Source organism: Canis lupus, chromosome 5, assembly GCF_048164855.1.
Source record: "Canis lupus baileyi chromosome 5, mCanLup2.hap1, whole genome shotgun sequence".
NCBI classification, from domain to species: domain Eukaryota; kingdom Metazoa; phylum Chordata; class Mammalia; order Carnivora; family Canidae; genus Canis; species Canis lupus.
Genome location: NC_132842.1, coordinates 10,250,916 through 10,272,916, shown reverse-complemented (window position 1 = coordinate 10,272,916; position 22,001 = coordinate 10,250,916). Strand labels below are relative to the sequence as shown.

Here is a 22,001-nt window from a genome sequence, read left to right as displayed (position 1 = left end):
ACATCACCATCTAATAGCTATTCTGGCTTACCTCCCTCTGAAGGAGCAAAATGTTCATTTTCCATATTCATTCCAAGTCTTCTATATGTCTTTACTCAATTTGATATTTAGTATAACAATAAAATTCTAAAAGCATACTTAAAAACCTAAATTGAAATTATCACAAGAGAACAACACAGCAAGCAACTCTTAGCTTTTCTCTACTTAATGTTCTATTGACTTATGTTAAATCTCTTGTTTGCTCTTTTTCCATCCCCTGGGGAAAGATTTTTTCATAAGTGCAACTGGTTAAATGAGCATAAAGAATAAGTGAAGTTTGTTTCATTACTGAAAAAGCTAATATTTGTTATATGTATTTAGACACTGTTCTAGATATTCCAAAAGGCAGAACAGTGTTAATCTCCTCTAAACAGAGGCAGCTTTAGTTTTCTAAATTACATATGTTATACAATTAGTTTTAATAAAGCCACTGATTCAGTTTGTCCTCCTATGAATGCATATTCGTACACTGATAAAATACAACACTGGGTGTTATAATTCAGCACAAGTTACACCCTAAACATAAAGGAACTTGGAGACTCTATTTTCACAGTTTACAAAGCATTTCACATACATTATCTCATTAATTCTTATAACAATCCTGTGAGCTAAGGATTCACAACAAGAGAAAGTCAATATTGTGGAAACAAAAGAAAAACATTAAGATGTCCAACAGTAATCATATAGAGCAGTAATAATGCTCTAAAAATTCTGAATTCAAGACTATCTAAATCAAGCCCACTTAACAGTATGTGCTTGTGAATTTCTCTTTTTTTTTAAGATTTCATTGAGAGAGAAAGAGAGAGAGACCATATCCGTGCAAACAAGGGAAGGGGCAGAAAAAGAGAGAGAGAGAGAATCTCAAACAGACTCCATGCCGAGCATAGAGCCTGACAAGAGGCTTGATCCCATGACCCTGAAATCATTACCTGAGCCAAAATCAACAGTCAGACGCTTAACTGACTTAGCCACCCAGGTGCCCCTGAACACTTATTTTCACTGGGCTATATCATCGAACTCTGCTTTATTCAACAGTAATAAAATGTTATTTTCTCATAAATGTTGAGTTTAACAACTCAACATTTTTCTCCACTACCTCATCCTTAAAACAAAAGTTCTTTTCTTCCCAATGCTTTATGTTGAGAATTTCAAACCTCAGAAAGGTTTCAAAAACAGTGCAATGAATATGCCCTCCACCTAGATACCAATTTTCAACATTTTGCCATATTTGCTTTATACATGACACAAATGTATGTATGTATGTATAAGGCAAATATGCATAATAAATGTATGTGTGTATAGGCAAACCATAAATGGTATCACACATAATATTTTTATATGACTCAATGAAAGTTAGTAGCAAGCATCATCATGACACTTAACTCCTAAGTACTTCAATATGAATTTCATAAGAACAAAGACATCCTTTACATATGCAAAATTATTTCACTCAGAAACATTTATAAATGTTACTACTTAATATATAGTCCATTTCAAATGTCTCCTGCAACCCGACATCACATACTGCATTTAGATGTCACGTCTCTTTGGTCTCTAACCAAAAAAACAGCTCCCCCAGCTCTTGGTCTACAATGACTGGCATTTCTTAAGAAAACAAGCCCTCATTTTTTTATTTGTCTGGTTCTTTCCTCATGATTAGATTTGGGTGAAACATTTGGGGCAGGAATACTGCTTAAATGAAAGGCAGGAATCAATCAATAGCACATGATGTCAATTTGTTCCCCTTTTGGTGATGTTAAATTGCTTATATTCAATGGCATGTTTGCAGTATTCTCCACTGTAAAGGTTCCTGTTTTCCTTTGTAATTAAGTAGCCCAAAGTGTGGCACTTTGAGAATATTCTGTTCCAAACAATCTTTCACTGACTGATTTTAGCATCTACAGATCATTCTTGCCTTAATCAACTAATTACTATTAATTACTATGGTTTCCTCTTCCATCATTCTTCCTATACTGATTAATTAGCACTCTTCAAAGGTATTTCATGATAGCAGAAAACACCCAGGACCACCTAGCAGACAAAGTTAGTACAAGAATGACAATGCTCACTAGAGAGAGCTAATTTTTCCAGAAGAAGCACACATCAGAGTGAAGTCTGGAGCAAGTGCTAGATACATACAAGTTTTGCATTTGCTGCTGTGAAGATTTCTCTCTACGGTCGATCTGGTTCAAAGGAATTCTTCCATTGAGTAAGCTGTGGATGTTTACCAGGTTCTTTGTTTTAAGATGATGATAGAATACTGGCAAAGGATCTAAAGGAAACACACTTTTTAAGCTTCATAGAATAACCTCAAGCTTCCTCTCTGAAGTAAAGGGAGAACCTCTTAAAGTATCAGACCGAGAAAATTAGACATGGCTGAAAAACCCAGGAGGTCATTTCTAAAGTATGCTTGACTCCAAAACCTTTTTTTACATCGTAGATCAAGCACCCTTTTATCCCTTGTCTTGCATGGCTTCAGTTCAAAGAAGGAAAGGGTATTTCTATCCCTTTCTACCTCTCCTACAGAGAGATACCCTGAGCCTTCAATGCAACTTTATAAACTTGGTCAGGCTAATTGTCTACGGACCACCTTAGTGCCATGATAATGCTACACCCAGTGCTTCCAAGATGCAGCCCCTACCACTGAACTCCACATGGACAAAATCAAAAGAATATTTTAATTTAATTCAACAATCACAGTGTAATACACGAACACTGCCAATGTACCACCCTTGGGTGTCATTTGTGTTTAACCTTATGCCTTCCAAAGTGTCACAGAGAACACCAAAATCAATGCATGCCTTTTGCCAGCATATTACATAATAGTAGAAATAAATGACTAAATAATCCTCTTATAAATCACTATAAAATAATAAAATCTTAATCTTAAAAGGAGTTATAGAGAGATAGTCCAATCTCCTACCCAATGTCAGACTCACGTCTTCAGTAGCAGAAATACTAGTGCCATCTCTGCTCAAATACTGCCAGGGAGAGATAGCCCACTGCACCTGCACCTGACAGCTCGTTACACTAATCGAGAGCCACACACAAGACAACCTGGTGATCATGGAGCTGAGAATCAATGTATATCATGTGACAGCCTATCAGTAGGCAAAATTCTATTTATCAAAATTTTATATACCAAGGTTAAGCAAGTTAACAGGTAATATACGTTCCGAGTCAAGGAATGTAGGTGTTTCTCTTGCCCTGAACCAGATCCTTCTCTGTACCATTAAGTCAAAACCCTACTATCTATATCTTTCATCAGAGTCTCAAGAACATCACTTTCTTCCCTCCTATCCACTGGCTCTGCATATTTGGGCTCACTTGAATAAAAAATATCTTCCTTCTATTCTCTTGATCTACTCACAATTCAGAATAGAGTGGCCATTGCAACTGATAAACACATAGAAATATGGATATACAGAAACAGTCAATGATTTTCAGCTTAAGTGGTTAAAACAAGTGCTATGACAGAGAGGAAGGAAAAGGGACAACTTGATTGGGTTTAGTGATATGAAGTTTGAGGTAATGGGAAAATCCAGAACAGATATCAACATGTACCATCAGTAGAGACAGCAGTTGAAAATATGACACAGACCAATTTCCTAAGGAAAAGACAAATTAAGAAGACAGCAGTAGTGAAGACATCCACGAACAGCCCCCTCTGGTATTTCTGCCTTGTATATTGCCTTTTTTGATATTCTGATTTTTCCCCAATGAATACTCTTATCTTCCCAATGTAACATAAGTTCTATAATATCAAAAATCCAGTATCACATACCTTGTATGTTACTATAGTCATAGAAGATATTCCAATCAAATAATTTTGGCTGGTTCTCCTAAAAACCCAAAAAGATTCATGAAAAACCTAGCAGTGGGACTTTACCAGTGCATAACAAGTTCCCTGGACAATGAAGCCCACTTCTAATGGATACTCTAGAGTGTCATTTACAATGCCTCTTTGAGGTCAAAACCACAGAATGTATTTATATTAAATTCATGTGTTTATTCAGTGAAAACTATAAAAATCCACCATGTGCAATGGAACTGCACTAAGACACAGCTTTTGGGAAACACAAAGCTAAATAAGACCTTTGTCTTATTTAGCTTTAAAAAAAGCTAAAAAGCTAAAAAGATCAAAGCTACAAAGCTAAAAAGATCTTGTAGATCTTACAATATTATACTCCTCTTCTGCAAAGTCAAAGACAAATTTGTGCCTTGAATCATTTTAGAGTACTCCATTGTATTCACTAATACAAGTGCTTATGATTTTATAGTTTTCTTTGACTTGGCAAACAGTCTAAATTACTGAAATTAACAAGAATATAGTTTGAGTATAATTGCTACTTCATATTCGTAGATAAAACTTCACATTCTTACACTTCCCTATCCTCAGCTTCATTCATACACTGAAACTATCAGTAAAAAACTCACTAAATCTCTTGTGTACCTAAACCCTCAGTTCAAATCGTCATGGCCTTCCCAGTGGCCCATCAGTCCTCACCACTTGGTCTTTCTCTCTCATCTTACCAGTCCCCAAAGCTCTACTCCTGCCCACTTCACCGCCCCCTACCCAAATCATCCAAATTATTCTTCCTTTTCATGTGGTATCTCCAATTCATCTACCCTATAGTCTCCTCTCTCTGAATTCACATGATATATAGCTAGCCAGCCTTAACCCATTTAACAGTTAGGTTCAAGTTTCTTTATGTTATTCAATAAACATTTTATAAAGATTCTTTTTTTTTCTCTTTCTCTTTACTAGAATATAACAATAAACTCTTTGAGGGAAATCCCAGTGTGTGTGTGTGTGTGTGTGTGTGTGTGTGTACATGCACATGTTCCTTAGCACCATTTTAGGCAATTTTGTGCATACAGAAGATGGAAAATACATGCAAATGACTGAAATACTTCTTGGTATTTATAGAATTCCATTTAATAGCTTATACACTTGACCCTTTGATAACTGCTGTTAGATCATAAAATTGCTCACTAGGCCAACATAAATTCATCCTACTCATAAGCCAAATCTTTAGAAAAGGTTCTATTTTGATGAAGGATGAAAAGGGATGGGATGGGGGTAAATCTTGTAGCATACTGACATAACTATTATCATTACTGTCCTTTATAACTTAAGGCAACATCACCTACAAGGAAAAAGACCAACTAATTACAAGTTATCAATATAGGGATAAAAACAATTATACTACCAAAAGTACTGAAGTTCATAATATCTTGCTCTTAATTTGGTGACCTGTAATCATCAGACCAGGATCCTTTTTCCCTAGTAGTGGTGTTGAGTTCCCACAGAGTGGAAGGTTCTTCTTGCAAAGTCACAAGTCCCTTTTGCAATAAAACAACCACTTTGGGCTCATCAGGATCTCTCTTTAAGTTAAGCAGAACCACCATCAACCTATATATATCAGGATTCAAAGTATCAAACAGGATAGGGAATACAGAGTTTGGAAAAGAGTAACAAAAATAATCAGAAATAAATAGGCCAAGAGAAATAGAAACAGCATTACCTAAATCAATCTACACTGATGTCCAAGTGTAGCAGAGAAGCCAGGGAAAGACAGCAAAGAAGCCACGAGGAAAACTTGCCCCAGAAACAAGCCAGTAGGCTGGCAGCCACTGTGGAAAACAGGCTGGAGGTTCCTTAAAAAGTTAAAAATAGAACTACCCTATGATCCAGTAATTCCACTACAGGCTATTGACCAAAAACTACCTCTATGTTTACTACAACATTATTTACAACAGCCAAATGGTGGAAGCAGCCCAAGCATCCAATAGATAATGGAATAAAGAAAATGTGGTATAGATACAAAGGAATATTATTTGGCCATTAAAAAAATGAAATCTCACCCTTTGCAATGACATGGACAGAGCTAAAGTATAAGTCAGTCAGAGAAAGACAAATGCCATGTAATTTCATTCATATGTGGAATTCAAATAACAAAACAAATAAGCAATGGAAGAGAAAGACAGACAAACCAAGAAACAGACTCTTCACTATAGAGAACGAACTGGGTCACCAGAGGGGAGGTGGGCAGGAATTGGGGTGAAATAGGCGATGGGGATTAAGGAGGACACTTGTCTTGAGCACTGGGTGTTGAATGGAACTGCTGAATCACTATAATGTACACCTGAAACTAATACAACACTGTATGCTAACTATACTGGAACTAAAATACTTTTTTAATGACAGAAGGAACCGTCTTGTGTTAGTAAGATAGAGACAGAGTCACTGCAAATAACCTTGAGGTCCCTAATTTCTATAATTAATGAAATCTTGAGGTCTGTAGAAGCTTCCACACACACAGCCACTGTGCACATGCATCAGGCTGAAGCTGTATCCGCTCATCACCAAAGGGTCCCATCAGATTAAAATGAAACCAGGAGTTTCCTTTTAACATCCAACTCCTACTAACGGGGTGTTTCGTGGTTTTAAAGTCTTGCAAACAACTTTTAAATTCAGAAGGCACTTAGGGCAGGAAGCAAGGAGCAGCAGGAAAGGGGGACGATCAATGAATGGGGCTGTTTGAGGCTTCACTTGAAATGATCTCCTATCACCCTTGCCTTTTTCCTGAAAGATAATGCCCAAAGTAGGACGAACATACAGGCTAAAGAAGTGGAAACTGTCAGGGTAGAAAAACAGAGGTAGATCTGCTAAATGCAAATGAATTTAGAGGGAATGTACGTTTTTTTGTTCCTGGCCATCAAAAATAGTTTGGAGGATCTGTGCCAAAGTTAGAAATAAAAGCATGCTCTTTCCTCCCTGCACCCTACAGAGTCGCCTTTGAAGTCACATGTGCTCTACAGGGCACAGACAGAAACAAAACTCAGGCCCTTCTTCAATTTTATTATATACCGTTCAATATAAGACAGTGTCCTTCAAGTACTTACAAAAAGTCATTCTCCACTCCTTCTTCTTAGATATGATAAGCTTTTGTCGTATGCCCTGGAATTTAAATCCATGCTTCCCTCTGGTTATACCTTCTGGTCCCAGGGACAGTCTCGGGGACTTGGCCCAGTTGCCTGGATCTGGTTCAGGTGCTGCCTGGATGGATGCGCTCCAGCTCCTGGCTTGTAGGGACTGGGGCTGACTCTCTGCAGCCACCTGGCAAGCCTTGGCCAGCTTTGCAGCCTTCTGGACTTCCCTGCACAGCTCACTGGGGGGCCTCAGCCCTCCTTTTCCAAGGCTAAGGGATGAACAGCAGCTCTCCATTCTTCCTGCCTGCCTGATGCCCCAAAGAGAAGGTAAGAAAAAATACCATATTTGGAGTAATAATAGCTAAACGCTGGTAATGTTTCAAAACCAATCTATCTTCAAAATCATGGCCTTCCTTGGGACACCTCATTATAGCCTTAAGTATAGAAATGTTGATATTGTTTGTTTGTTTTGTTGTCTAGCTAGAAAGTGAGCTTAGAGTCTGGAAGTGTCCTGAGCCAGTGTCACATAAATGGGAGCTAAAAGATCAAAGGGAGAGAAACAAAAACGTTTCATATTTTCCAAGGCATTAATCCACCCACTGTGTGCACTCTAAAGAGAAAAAAATGAAAACTGTATTTTCAGCATAAGAGATTTTAACATAGAATATTACAATACCGCCTCTTTTCTCTGGAAAGTAAGCTAGAACTAAAAGGAATCTTAAAGACCAACTAATCCAATTACTTAAAGAGGTAGAAACTCCTGCCCAGAAGTTAATGGCTCAGACTAATAGGGTAGGTGTCAAGAAGACATACAAGCCAATTAGAGGGAACCTCCACTGGCCAAAGATGGGACAATATGAGCAACAAAAGGAATGACAGCAACTGCTTCAAATACATCAAGACTACAAAGTCCATGGGTTGATAAACAGTTGATGAGATGTCTTTCCACCACCACCACCCCAAAATAGTAGAGAACAGTTTACTGGTGACCACCAGGAGAAGCTGCTAAAGTCTCAATTCATTATTCCAACAGTTGCTAAGCAAAAAGCAAAGATGAAGAATGTACCCTGCTTTTTCTGGTCAAACTACATTTCAGGGTAACCAAATAATTGATGGTGGAAAATCATCCATATTAAAGAATCCTGACTAATAGTACAGAAATAAAACAGAATTAGGAAATCTTCATTTTGCAACTCCTAGGTAAGTAATTTTTTGATTGGTCTGGCACACAGATAAATCTTCTGATCAATCTTAACAGGACTAAAACTGGGTTGGTGAAACATATGTCTCTCCTAATGTGATGCAATAGGAAATACAAAGCACCACTTCTAAGATATCCTTAACAGAAAATAATAATAATAAACTAGAACTTAATTAGACCCCTTGATCTATGAGTTTACAAGAAATATGGGGATACGGGCACAAGTTAAATGATGCTACATGACAGCAATTAGTCAAATCAAAATTGTGGGATGTTCTCTAGGGCAAAGGATCTGGTTTGTCCAGTATATAAAGGGAATAAAAAAGAGGTGAGAGGTGGAAGGGGACAATTGTAAATGTAAAGAATAGTTACTAGAAAAAACAGCCAAGTCAGTGAATGCAATGTGTTTGATTCCTAATTTGACCAACTGTTTAAAAAAAAAACAACCTTGCTAAAGAGTGAAATGTTAGTATGGATTATATGTTAGAGGATATAAAGGAATTATAAATTTGGGGCAATATTTATGTTGTAGCTATACATAAAGTAAGGGTACTTGTTAATTAGAGATGCACACTGAAATATTTTGGGATGAAATTTTTTTTCTAAAAAAGGAAGTTAATGACTCAGGACTGGAACCTGCTCTTATGATGCCCAGCACATGCTGCCTGCATTATAACGAAATTCAGAGGGTATACAAATAGTAAACTTTGTTTTAAGTTCCTGAAACAAAAACAGTGTCAACCATTCATTTGTGTCCTCTCTTCCCTCGGTTAATAAGAAACAATGCATGTTTGAACACCATAGATAAGCCACATTTTCTCCACCTGGAAACAAAACAAAACAAAAAAAAAAAAACATGTAAACAAGATTACTCAATAATCTCATAGATTTCCGCAGTTACTGTGAGGTTCGTGCATTAAATTAGCTCACCTTTTGGGTGTGAAATGAGGGGGGAGAATCTCCCTACACCAAAGATCCCATGAGATCCCAAGAGACGCTGACAGTGCTTCAAATTCCTAAGTACATTTGCCATTTGGAAGAAATAATACGCTGAGTCACATATACCTAGGCTGCTTTATCAGATAACATTTAATCTTGAAGCCAGGTCCTAAGAGATGGAACATGGGACAGCTAAGAATCAATGAAAGTGAAGGGGAATAAAATAAGGGTAATTAATTACTAGAAACATAAAAGGAATGAGTATCTGGAAAAGAAAGTTCAGAATGGAAATAGGGCAGCAAAAAAGTGCGGAGGAGACAAAAGAACACCATCAACACCTTTTCCAAGTCTCAATTTAGCCCAGGATTGTTCAAAAAAAATTTTTTAAGTGTGACAAAAGTGAGAATGTACGAGAAAAGTATGGAAGCATAACAGGGCAGAAAAAAAGAAGAGATGGTCCTCTTCGTTGCAGTATTATTTACAAAAGCCAAGACGTAGAAATAACCTAATCGTCCATCAGTGGATGAATGGATAAAGAAAATGTGAATATATACACACACATACAATGGAATATTTCAGACATTTAAAAAAGATCCTTCCATTTGCAATGGCATGGATGGACCTTGGGGGCATAACATCAAGTGAAATAAATCAGAGAGAGAGAGGCTTACTTTCAGGTGGAATTTGAAAAACCTGAACTCACAGATACAGAGTACAGACTGGTGGTTGCTGAAGATGGGGCTGGGGAGTGGGCGAAATAGGTAAAGGAGGTCAAAAGGTACAAACTTCTGGTCATAAGACAGATAAGTTCTGGGGATGTCACATACAGCATGTAATATACATCAAATATACTGTATCATATATTTGAAAGTTACTGATAGTAAATTTTCAAAGTTCTCATCACAAGAAAAAAAGGTGAAAGTGTGTGTGATGATGGAAGTAAGTTTACTGAGGTGATCATTTTTTTGCAATATATACAGATACGCAATCGTTATGTCATACATCTGAAGCTAAACCAATGTCATAGGTTAACTATATCTCACTTAAAAAAAGAAGGAGCTGATCCTCAAAGTCCCACTTGACCTCCCACCATTAATGAACAGCACGAAAGAAGGACTTTCTGGGATTAAGGAATATGGTAACCAAGAGCCCACCATCAGATGAGCCTCAAGCATATTAACTAGAAACAATGACAGTGTATAATCTCCAGTCAGGTTTCGGTAGGCTGTACTTTCCCACTATGAGGATTCTCTATGTCAAAATAAATACGTAAGCAGAAGTAACAAAACCAAACAACAACAACAAAAGCACCCAGCCAGAAAAAAGCACGTCCCAACACAAAATCAATAAAGGCAGTGTGGAAAGAGTCAACATTGCGAAATGTTGTTTTGTAATACATTTGGAACTTCTGGAGTGTTCGACAGGTCATGACGTGGAACACTGACCTCCAGATTGAAAGAGAAGTGCCATCTTCTTTTTCTTCCCCCTGAACGAGTCATTTCTTCTAACTGCTAAATTTGAGAGAGGGGGTAAGGAGGAGAAAAAGAGGGGGGAGAAGGAGGCTCATTTGGCAAGGATCTAGATCCCAGTTTCTCCTACCTCCAGTCCTCAAAATGAAGTTGGTAACATTTCCTGCCTTTTTTGCATTTTTTGAATGGTCCTGCTCTTCCAGAAGAGCAAGTACAGCTTCCTTTTTCTTTTGTATGTTTTTTAAATTTTTTTAAAGATTTTATGTATTTATTCATAGAGATGCAGAGAGAGAGAGAGAGAGAGAGAGAGAGAGGCAGAGACACAGGCAGAGGGAGGAGCAGGCTCCATGCAGGGAGCCCCACGCGGGACTTGATACTGGGTCTCCAGGATCATGCCCCGGGCTGCAGGCGGGGCTAAACCGCTGCGCCACCGGGGCTGCCCTGTATGTCTTTTTAGTATGTATCTTTGTTTATATATTGAGATAATTCTGATACCATAAAATTTGTCTTTTTATTTATTTTTTTAATTTGTCTTTTTAATAAAAAGTATCCAAGCCAGTGCTTTTTAGTACATTTAGGTTTGTAAGACCATCATCAGTCTGTAATTCCAGAATATCTTCATCACCCCAAATAGAAATTCTGTAGCCATGAGCACTCACTCTCCATTCTGCCCTTCCCCCCACGCTATTCCCCACCCATAGAGCCTATGGTAAATACTAATCCGTCTTTATGGATTTGCCTGTCCTGGAGATTTCATATAAATGGAATCACACAGCGTATCACCTTTGGTGTCTGGTTTCTTTCATCAAGCATAATGTTTTCAAGGTTCATCACTGTCACATTATGTATCAGTACTTCCTTTTTCAGGGTGAATAATGTTCCATTGTATAGACATACCACATTTTGCTCATTCATCAGTTGATGGACATTTCCACTTTTTAATGGGTTCCCTCTTTTTGACAGATTCCATTTTTTTTTTTTTTTTGATGCACTGCTTCCGCTTTTGGGCTACTGTGAATAATGCTGCTATGGACATTCATGTACAAGTTTTTGTGTCGACGCAGGTTTTTAATTCTCTTGGATATATACCAACCAGAGAATTGTTAGATCATACGATAACTCTATTTTAAGTTTTTGAGGAACTGCTAGACTGTTTTCCAAAGCAGCTGCACCATTTTACACTACACTACAATGTATGAGGGTTCTAATTTCTCTACAGCCTCACCAACACTTGTGATTGTCCATCTTTTTGGCTATGTATATTCCTGTGAGTGTGCAGTGGTATCTCGTTGTCACTTCAATTTGTATTTCCTTAAAGATGAAGCCTCTTTTATATATCAGCTTTGGAGAAATGTCTGCTCAATCTTTTCATTTTTAATTGGGTTATCTTTTAATTATTGAATTGAAACTATTATTTATATACTCTGGATATGTGTTGGTTTTTTTTTTCAGATATATGATTTACAAATATTTTCTCACATCCTGAGAATTTTTTCATTTTCTTGAGAATGTCCCTTAAAGTACGAATTTTGATGAAATCCAATTTTTGCAGTATTGTTGCTGTTGCTTATGCTTTTAGAGACACAGATCAAGCTCCCACCTAATCCAAGGTCACAAAGATTCATGCCTGTTTTCTTCTAACAGTCATATAAATTTAGCTCTTATATTTAAGTCTGATCTGTTTCAAGTTAATATCTTTATATGAGATGAGGCAGGAGTCCTTCATTCTTTCAGCAGCATTATATCTGTGACACTTCCAGTCTGCTTGAAAGGCTATAGCCTTCACATCACATCATTATCCCAGGACAAGTCACAGCTCCGAAGGAAGAGAAGCAGTTCCTGTTTTTAACAAAATGAAAGTTCTGGGCAGGTAAAACACAAGCCAGTGGTGAACAGCACAAATTCTGAAGCCAGATTCTCCCATGATACTACTACTCACAAACTGTGGACTTTGAGTCAAATTATTCTCTTCTCTGTACTCAGATCCTCCTCATCTTACAATGAGGACAGGAAAAAATAGAGCATGTTCAGAGTTGTAAGAATTATGACTTAATACAGGCAAAATACTCAGAATAGTGTGCACAGCCCATTGTGAGTGTCAACACATGTAGCTGTTATTATCAGTAAAGATCCAATTATATTAATCGTAGGGCCACAGTTTCTAAAGAAATCTAGGTCTCAAGACAAGAGCAAAGTGGAGCTTGGATGGGTGTGGGGCTTCCATGACAAAATCCCTGATTCTCCAGGTGGTGTCCTTGAACCCAGAGCCTCCAGCTAATGTTGATGATCACCTTTGCCCTGTGTACAGTTTTTGTTTTCCAAAGATTTGCAAGTTTACCTAAAACAAATTCAAAACAGGCACCAAATTTTCCATACCTGCCCCCTCAAAAAAAAAAAAAAAAAAAGGCTGAATTTACTGAAGTAATGCTCTACTCTGTTAGAATCAAAGCTATTTTTTAGGGGCAAAGTACTCTTTACCCATAGTGTTTTTGTTTCCAGGTCATTTTAGAAACAATATTAAAATACATTGTCACGCTCAGTGGTTGAGCGTCTGCCTTTGGTTCAGGTTGTGATCCCAGGGTCCTGGGATCGAGTTCCCACATCAAGATCCCTCTGGGAAGCCTGCTTCTCCCTCTGCCTATGTCTCTGCCTCTCTCTGTGTGTTTCTCATAAATAAATAAATAAAATAAAAATAAAGGTTTTAAAATAAAAAATAAATAAAATACGTTGTAACTTTAGAGTCAGAAGGCAGGGTTAATTCCCTAAATCTCAATTCTTTCAGGAATTTCCTCCACATCTCAGAAATAATAAGAGACCCCAATCAATCCATGTAAACCCATGTCATAAACAACTGTAAGTATCTCTTCTAAGGGCTGTCTTTTTTCACCATCAATCCCTAATTATCCAGGTTTGGACAAGTTTCCATCCTAGGGTGATTCCCCGTCTAAGTCAAAGGCTTCTGGAACATTTTCCTTCCTCCCTTCTCCACTAGCCCATCAATTAGTGTGTGTTTAGCAATTGAAAATCACTTTTAATATTCATATTGCAAAATATAATTAAATAGGAAACCTTCTGGGATAAAATTAAGTCCTGGGTGATTGCTGAGTTCTGACACTGTTATAACGAACATCAGGATGTGTTCATCCAGGAGAACATTGTTCCCTCATCATCTGTAAGACATGCTACTCTGATTCTACACTGTCACTTTGGCTTAAAACAGTTTCAAGAATTCCTTTCACTACGGGATCCCTGGGTAGCTCAGGCAGTTGAGCATCTGTCTTCGGCTCAGGTCATGATCTTGGGGTCCTGGGTTTGAGCCCCGCATTGGGACAGGGAGCAGGGAGCCTGCTTCTCCCTCTCCCTCTGCCTGCCAACCCCCTGCTTGTGTTCACGCTTGCTTTCTCCCTCCTTTTCTCTGTCAAATAAATAAATAAAATCTTTTTTTAAAAAATCCTTTAACTCTGTTTGTCACCTATGTACACACACTTCAATATTTTATACCTTTTTTAAAAACCAAAAATGGGATCCATCAGCTTGCGCATTAACTCAGTCTACCCTCGAAGGAGGGCAACCCTTGTGCAGGTTCCAGTGCTCTCATTCATTTCCTCTATGGACACCCCTTGTGAGTCATTTGAGTTCAAACTGAGCTGTGTCTGTAGGCCTCATTTCATCCCAGATCCCAAGCTGAGAGCAAAGCAGCCTGAGCTCCACCCTCAGGACATTCCTTACTCAAGAAAACACACCTCCCTCATCCAAACTGAATTCAGAGGAGAACCACTGGGTGAGGTGAGGCCACAGGGCCTCTGCCAACAGGACAGCCCATCCTCCCCCACCTCCTGAAACCCTTTTCTCTGATATTTTCCCATCCTCCCAAAGGGTGGTTTTAAGATCTAAACTTTTCCAGTCACAGTAAACCCACACCCTAGTTACAGCGTGGAGAAGGAGAGAGAAGGGGAAAAAAAAAAAAGGACCCTGGCAATGATCCTTTGCATAACGATATTTGACAAAATAATGCATTGAGAAGTTAATTCTCAGGCCAGGTGAGGCTACCTGCATTCAGCCTCCTACAGCTATAGGAAATGAGCCTGAAAAACCAAGGAAACTATACCACAAAGGGCTTCTCCACTAAGGAAAAGGAACAATTCTGACATACAGATCATACCTGTTGGGCTATTCACCTGGCCTGAGACACTGTGGCACAACTCTTCTGCATGCAAAGCAGAGTTACTGAGTGGCATACACAATGAGGGTTGCTGTGCAAGTAGGGTAGCCAAACACCCCTGTTTGCCTGGGATGGTCCTGGTTTCAGAACTGACAGTCCTGTGTCCTCAGTGGGCCACCCTATCACCATCAGCTCTCAGCAGCTGGCCTGCTCTTCTTTCCCAACATATTTAGCTTCTTACTTGTAAAACTGGAGATAATTATAAGACTTATTCTAGAAGGTTGTTAGAATTCAACGAAACAATTTTCTCAAAGTGTCTGGCATCTAGTACTTAACAAATAATTATTACTCACGCTATAAGAGCAGGTAGATAGTAAATATTCATCCAAACAACTTTGCTGCTTTCAACTACACAAAACTATCCTTGTGTGCTTCGTCTTCATGTTTAATTATTCATATAGGCTTGGTGATCATTTACAACTCTAAAAAACTGGGGAAAAAACTAGTACAGTTTACCAAATGATCCTGTTCAGTGTCTAAATGCACCATGACTATTGCTAATTTCCTCCTGGCTTTTCAGCCCTAAAATCCATTCAACATCATGGTCCCAGAGGCTACTGCCTCATTGGCCACTTCCTAGAGGTGGAACCACCTAAGCAAAAGCACAACTGAGTATGTGGAGAGGAGCTGAGCATGGTGGGAACAATACAATGGGTACTGGGATTTCTAATGGTCAGTGGTCACCTCCTGTTTGCCAGGCCCCCTTCCTACAGGGTAATCATGACAATACCATAAAGGCAAGGTTGGAAGGAGCATCAAACTGGCTTCTTCAAACAGTAGAAGGTGAGACAGTCTTGCATCACTGGGACAACTGACGACAGTGTCCCAACTCACACTCACACTAAACTCCTATAATATGTATCTGTTTTCTGCTTAGAAATTCCAAAGACCAAGAAGAGAAGGACATATCCATGAAATGACCCTCGAAGGTAGAGTGAATTGATGGCCTTTGGGCTCCTAACAAGCTAAACATGTGGTGGCCCCCAAGGTAAAATTGAAGGGCTCCTCGAGGAGACAAAGAGAAGAAATCTTTAAAGTAAATGGGCCATCAACTATGCTTCTACCATGATTACAAGGTTTACAAAAAAAAAAAAGTGAATATAAACAATGCATAGATTATAGAAAAATCAAAAGAGGGCTCAGGGTTCAACAGAATGTCAGAGGAGGAGATGAGGCAGACGAGAGGCAACAGGTGATGACAAAAACACAAGGATGACAAGTTAGAGAATCAGAAAAGGTAATAATGGGAGAGAATATTTCCCAAGAAAACAGTAACTACAATTACCCCAAACACTGTAAGTAAGCAAAATGAAATTAAATTACCAAAAATAAACAGCACATCATAATAAATAGTAGCCACTATCCATGACTTTATGATTTTTTTTTTAAGATTTTACTTATTTATTCATGAGAGACAGGCAGAGACATAAGCGGAGGGAGAAGCAGGCTCCACACAGGGAGCCCGATGTGGGACTCGATCCCAGGACTCCAGGATCACGCCGGGGGCTGAAGGCGGCGCTAAACCGCTGAGCCACCCGGGCTGCCCTATGATATTCTTATACAGGATTTATTCCTACTTGAGTCTATATATTCGACTGCGATTAAACCTTTAAGTCTGTTCAAAAGCAATCCAAGCACAAAATTCAAAGGAGAATACACTTTGTCATCTCTAGTTACAATACATACACAAAGCTCTCAGATCTTAAGAGCAGTGGCTTGCATAGGAATTCTCATCATCAAGTTACATAGCATTAGTGGAACTCTTTCTGGGAATCTAAGCCAAGCTCTCAAGGCTATAATTCAAAGTAACATGGAGAAATTAGAGAAAGACATTTTCATTAACGTAAAGCTTTAGACTTGTGGCCAAAGATTTGAATAGAAATGCAAAATACAATCAGATGGAATAAAATGACTATTTAATGTTGCCAAGAGCTAAAGAAATACAGAATGTAATCAAGCAGTGGAGGAAATAGTTGCAACGTGGATGAGGATGAAGACGTATGTCTACCTAAATCACAGGAAAGAAGGACATAAGGATACCAACCCAGGAGATCAAGGTTGAAATCCATCACATCTGAAGGGTGTGGACTGCTCTCTGTTGTCATAGCAACTATAAAGGGCTTAGACTCCTGTTGTCATAGTGATTATAAAATGGACTTACTGGCAGCTCAAAAAGAACCTGGACATATGCCTTTGTACCCCAAATCTCTGCCAGATAAACAACTGTAGGGTGGCCCGGTCACCTCAACAGTTAGCATGGCAACCTCAACCTACCTCATACTTCTTTTTCCCACAGTGAGCATGTGTCTTGATAAGATTTGGAATAAAATACAGAGATGCTAAAGTTAATGAAAGCCAAAGTATTAACAGTCTTGTGTTAAGTACAGAATAATCTTTGTACATTAGGTATTAAACTGAATGGAATGCTTAAGAATCTGACATCTTTGAGAATGTGCCAGATTGTAATTGATTTTAGACTTGTCATTGACTAAAAGGTGAAAATATGGGTGCTTTCAAATGATATTAGAATGTTAAGGAGAATGAGAAATTCTCTGTATTTAGAAGTTTAACTAAAATTTATAAGAATCATTTAAGTAGTAAAGGTATTTTTTGCTAAGAACTTTAGATTTGTGTTAATAGGCATCTGAAGTGATTAAAAAGAAGATCAGATATATTAATTCACAAATGCAAATTTAAATGTTGAAGGAAATGTGATTCACTCATAAACTAAATGAATTAATGGGAAGTTAGGCCATCCAACTTGAATTTATGTGCCATTATTTAAAGCAAACATCCAAAACCTGTTGGTCTTTATTTTATACATGACTTATGAGATTCATGTATATATAGAGAGAGAGAGAATAACAAGTATTTTAAGTAAAATAAAAGCATAAAATAAAAACAAGTCTGTTTTTTTTTACTTTGGTAAATGAATATTAATTAAAATGAATATTAATTAAATTAAAATTAATTAATGTTAATATTCATTTAAAACTAATGTTAATTTCGGTTCTGCCAAAAATGCATAAATGAATCTAATTAAGAGGAGATATGAAATGTAAAAAGGGCATTACACAAAAAAAAGAAAGAAGAAAAGTGCTCAAAAATGTCACTTCCTTCCCCCTTCAAAGAAAGGGTGGGGGGAGAAGTAGTATTCCAAATTAAAGAAGACCAAAGGGCCCCGACAGTTCAATAAAGTGCATTATCTGGGATTTTCTTTCACTAAAGATGACATTATTGTTTAAGCTGGGAAAATTGGAATCAGGTCTGCAGATTAGATAATACTATGGTATTAATGTTGACTTCCCAATTTTGAAAATGGGATGGTATTTACGTAAGAGAATTCCTTTGTTTTTAGGAAACACACAGTTAAGTATTTAGATACAAAGAGACATTGTATCTACACTTATCTCAGGGGCTCAGGGAGAAAAGAAAAATAAAGAGATGAAACAAATGTATTAAAATGTCATTTGGAGAATCCTGGTGAAATATATACAGGATTTCTTGCAAGACTCTTGCAACTGGGATCCCTGGGTGGCGCAGCGGTTTGGCGCCTGCCTTTGGCCCAGGGCGCGATCCTGGAGACCCGGGATCGAATCCCACATCGGGCTCCCGGTGCATGGAGCCTGCTTCTCCCTCTGCCTGTGTCTCTGCCTCTCTCTCTCTCTCTGTAACTATCATAAATAAATAAATAAGTAAATAAATAAATAAATAAAAAGACTCTTGCAACTATGCTATGCGTCCAGTATCATGTCAAAACGAAAGCTCAAGAAAACTAATAATAAAGGAACAGTTCAAAAAAATGCCACCTTCGAACATCAGAAATCACCCACTGACATAGAAGCACAAAAAGATAATTAAAAGCAGGAAAAATAAATCTGAGAGCAGAGGAAGACTGAGTAAAATGCACCAGGAGAAAACTTTAGGAAAAGTCTGAAAATTAGAGAAAAGATGATTTAAAGGATATCAAGCTTTCCTCTAACCTTGAACCCAAAGTCAGTTATATCCCTTCAGATGACGGCTCTGACACCAAGAACGTGCAATACCCACTGCAAATGCCTGCCCCCACGATCTTACCAAGCAAAGGAGCTAACACTGGGGATCATTACTCCCCACCCCCTTCAGCATAGCCCATCCTCTGGAAAAGCTCTCTCTTGATTTAAAACCAAATACTTCTAGGTAGAAGGCAGTTCCCACCCCTGGTATCCACATCTCAACCTCAGCCAGGACCGGACTAAGGAGTTGTGAATCACTCTTTGTAACAGCACAAAAGATCTTATTCAGTAGAGAAACTTGTAGGAATAGCAATTCTCTTAGCTTTCTCCTTGGTAATATAATCCATCATTCCTGAGCACTCCCTATGGGTGGTGTTCCCAATAAACAGATACTTGACTTCAAATGTGCCCGGCCTGGTCCTGGGACCATAACCAGACAGACCAACCAAAATACAGCTTCACCCTGGGTTGCACCAGCCCCATGGGTTAGCATGACCTGAGCCACCCTGTGTTCTGTAACCCTGCAGACTTCTGCTGGCCTTGCTCTGAGGGCACTCTGCATGACAACAGACTGCCTGACCTCTCACTCCAGGCAAACTACCTGGGTGTAACAGAGCACTCACTACAGAAGAAGAGAAAACAGGAACCAACAGCAGCCTGTGAAAAGACATTTTCCAACAGGATCAGTTATCAAAAATCAAAATTGAACATGCAAGGAAGTTGTGGTATTCCCTTCTCTAAATTCTTGGAAGTCACGGGAGAATTTTTTTACTCTGAATACTTCAAATATCCTCAAATCTGAAATCAGGAGACACACTATATAACCTTGAAGTGGTTATACATCTGTGAACGCGAGACTGAGGATGTGTGTGTGTTTGTGTGTGTGTTTGTGTGTGTGTGTGTGTGTGTGTGACTGAAGCATAGAAATATAAAACAGTAACCATAACCTTTCGTTAATTCAGTAAGTACTGGCTAAGCACATGTTATATGCATGATGGAAGCTGAGAAAGGAGGGGCTTTCAAAAACATGCAGATGTGTTAAGATTCAACTATGAAAAGTGCTCTTTCTTAAATACGTAGGACAACAATTTGATGAGATAAATACAATCAGCCTCATTTTCTAGGTAATAAATCTGGGGTCGGGGGGGGGGAACTAGGCAAATCTCAGAAAGATGTTAAATGGTGCAACCAGAAGTCCTAATAAAATAGGAAAGTTCTCAATGAATGCCATCCTTAATCCAGAAGATTGGGTAATCATATTTTTTTAAGATTTATTTATTTTTATTTGAGAGAGAGACAGAAAGAGCATGAGTGAGGGGTGGGGCAAGAAGAGAAGAGAGAGAAAAATCTCAAGCCGACTCACTGCTCAGTGCGGAGCCAATGAGGCGCTCGATCCCAGGTCCTGAGATCATGACCTGAGCCGAAACCAAGAGTCAAGCACTTAACCAACTGAGCCACCCAGGCGCCCTGACTGAGTTATCTTTTAATCAAACCACCACATTTCCCAAAATCTTGGCTTCCCTACCTCTTTGAGATGTGAATTAAACCAGATGGCCCCTAAAGCTGCTTCCAGCCTTGAAAAAAAAAAAAAATCTAGAATTTCCATCCTAAGATTTAGCCCTATTGAACATACATAACAAGCCACATCAGGATAAGAAGGAAAACAAAGCTTAAAACAGGGCCATTTCAGAAAAACTTTATATCATAGTTCACTCTTTTACACAGAAAAAGGCAATGGTAATTATTCAATCAGAAAAAAGTTACGATTATTCAAATGAGGTACTGTAGACAACTCAAATAAGAAGAGAATCTTTGTGTTGTTTCTCTTGTGATTATTAAGAACAGAAACATTCTCGGGGCACCTGAGCAGCTCAGTGGTTGAGCATCTGCCTTTGGCTCACGGTATGATTCCTGGGATCCTGGGATCAAGTCCCACATCAGGCTCCCTGCAAGGAGCCTGCTTCTCCCCCCACCTGTATCTCTGCCTCTCTCTGTGTGTCTCATGAATAAATAAATAAATAAAATCTTGAAAAAAAATAAAAGTAACATTCTCTGGTCTTCACAGTACAGAGGCAGCTGAAGCACTTGTGGCCTCACAGGGAGGGCAGACAGCACCCTGCAGAGGCTGTCCCTCTCGCGAGCACTGCTTTGCCTTTGGACCCACTCCCTAAAGAAGAGCCAGGATCACCAGCCCTGAATCCTTCAGTTACCTTCCCTTTCTCCCAGGATTAGGTAGCTCCTGCAGGTTGGGCTGAAAGAGGCACAGGTATTTAGAGAAGCTTGCATTCCGTCCTATCTCCCTTCTGCAACCCAATGCCCTCTCCCTCTCTTGCTGCTTCCAGCCATCCAACTGCCCCACTGAGATAACCCACCCTCCTTGGCCTGCTGAGCCAACCCTTTGTGCTCAAATAAAATCAGACTGGACTAGGAGAAGCCTAGTTTCTAATCAAGTCCCAATGTTAACTGACCGAGTGACGGGTAACTAGTGATTTAACTTCATAGGTCTCTTACCTTCTCCATAATATACATAGTACTTAGCTTTGCACTTTTCATCTCAATGGAAAAGTAAGTAAAGTCAAATAGTTTTAAGTGTATAAAACACCCTTTCAAATTACTGAGAAAAAGACATATCTCTCAGTAGATAAAGAAGTAGCTAAAAAGGCTCATCACAGAAGAAACAAAAATGGCCAACAAAGATGAAAAGATGCTTCTTAATAAATCAAGGAACTGAAAATAACACAATCATTAGATATTATCTTTCATCCAACGTATTGGTAAAATTTAAAAGACTGTATTAGCAAGGGTATGGGAGGATAGGTGTTATGGATATTCCAGGTGGGAAGGTTGTCATTGCCTTTTGGAGAGAATTTGGTAGTATCCAACAAAATATTAAGTATGCCTACTTTTGATCTGGCAAGATCTCTTACGATACCCTCCTAGAGGAATATTCTCACATATGCCAAAAATATATGTACAAAGATGTTCAGTGCAACACTGTTCACTTAATTGGAAGACGGTCAAATAAATTGTGAAACATCTAAACTATGGAATATTAGACATTTAAAAGAATTAAGCTGATCTATTCATTTCTTCTGACATGGAATATATTGTGAAACTAGGACAGTGCCTGGTACATAGGAGTCACTTGGTAAATATTTGTTGAGTAAATGAATATATACACACATTTTCTAGCACTTTCC

General features: G+C 38.6%; 1 protein-coding gene across 2 annotated transcripts in view; it reads right to left on the bottom strand.

Moving 5' to 3' along the window:
- Positions 1 to 22,001, bottom strand: part of NEBL (nebulette) — a 341,680-nt gene that overhangs the window by 294,063 nt on the left and 25,616 nt on the right. The window lies entirely within an intron of this gene.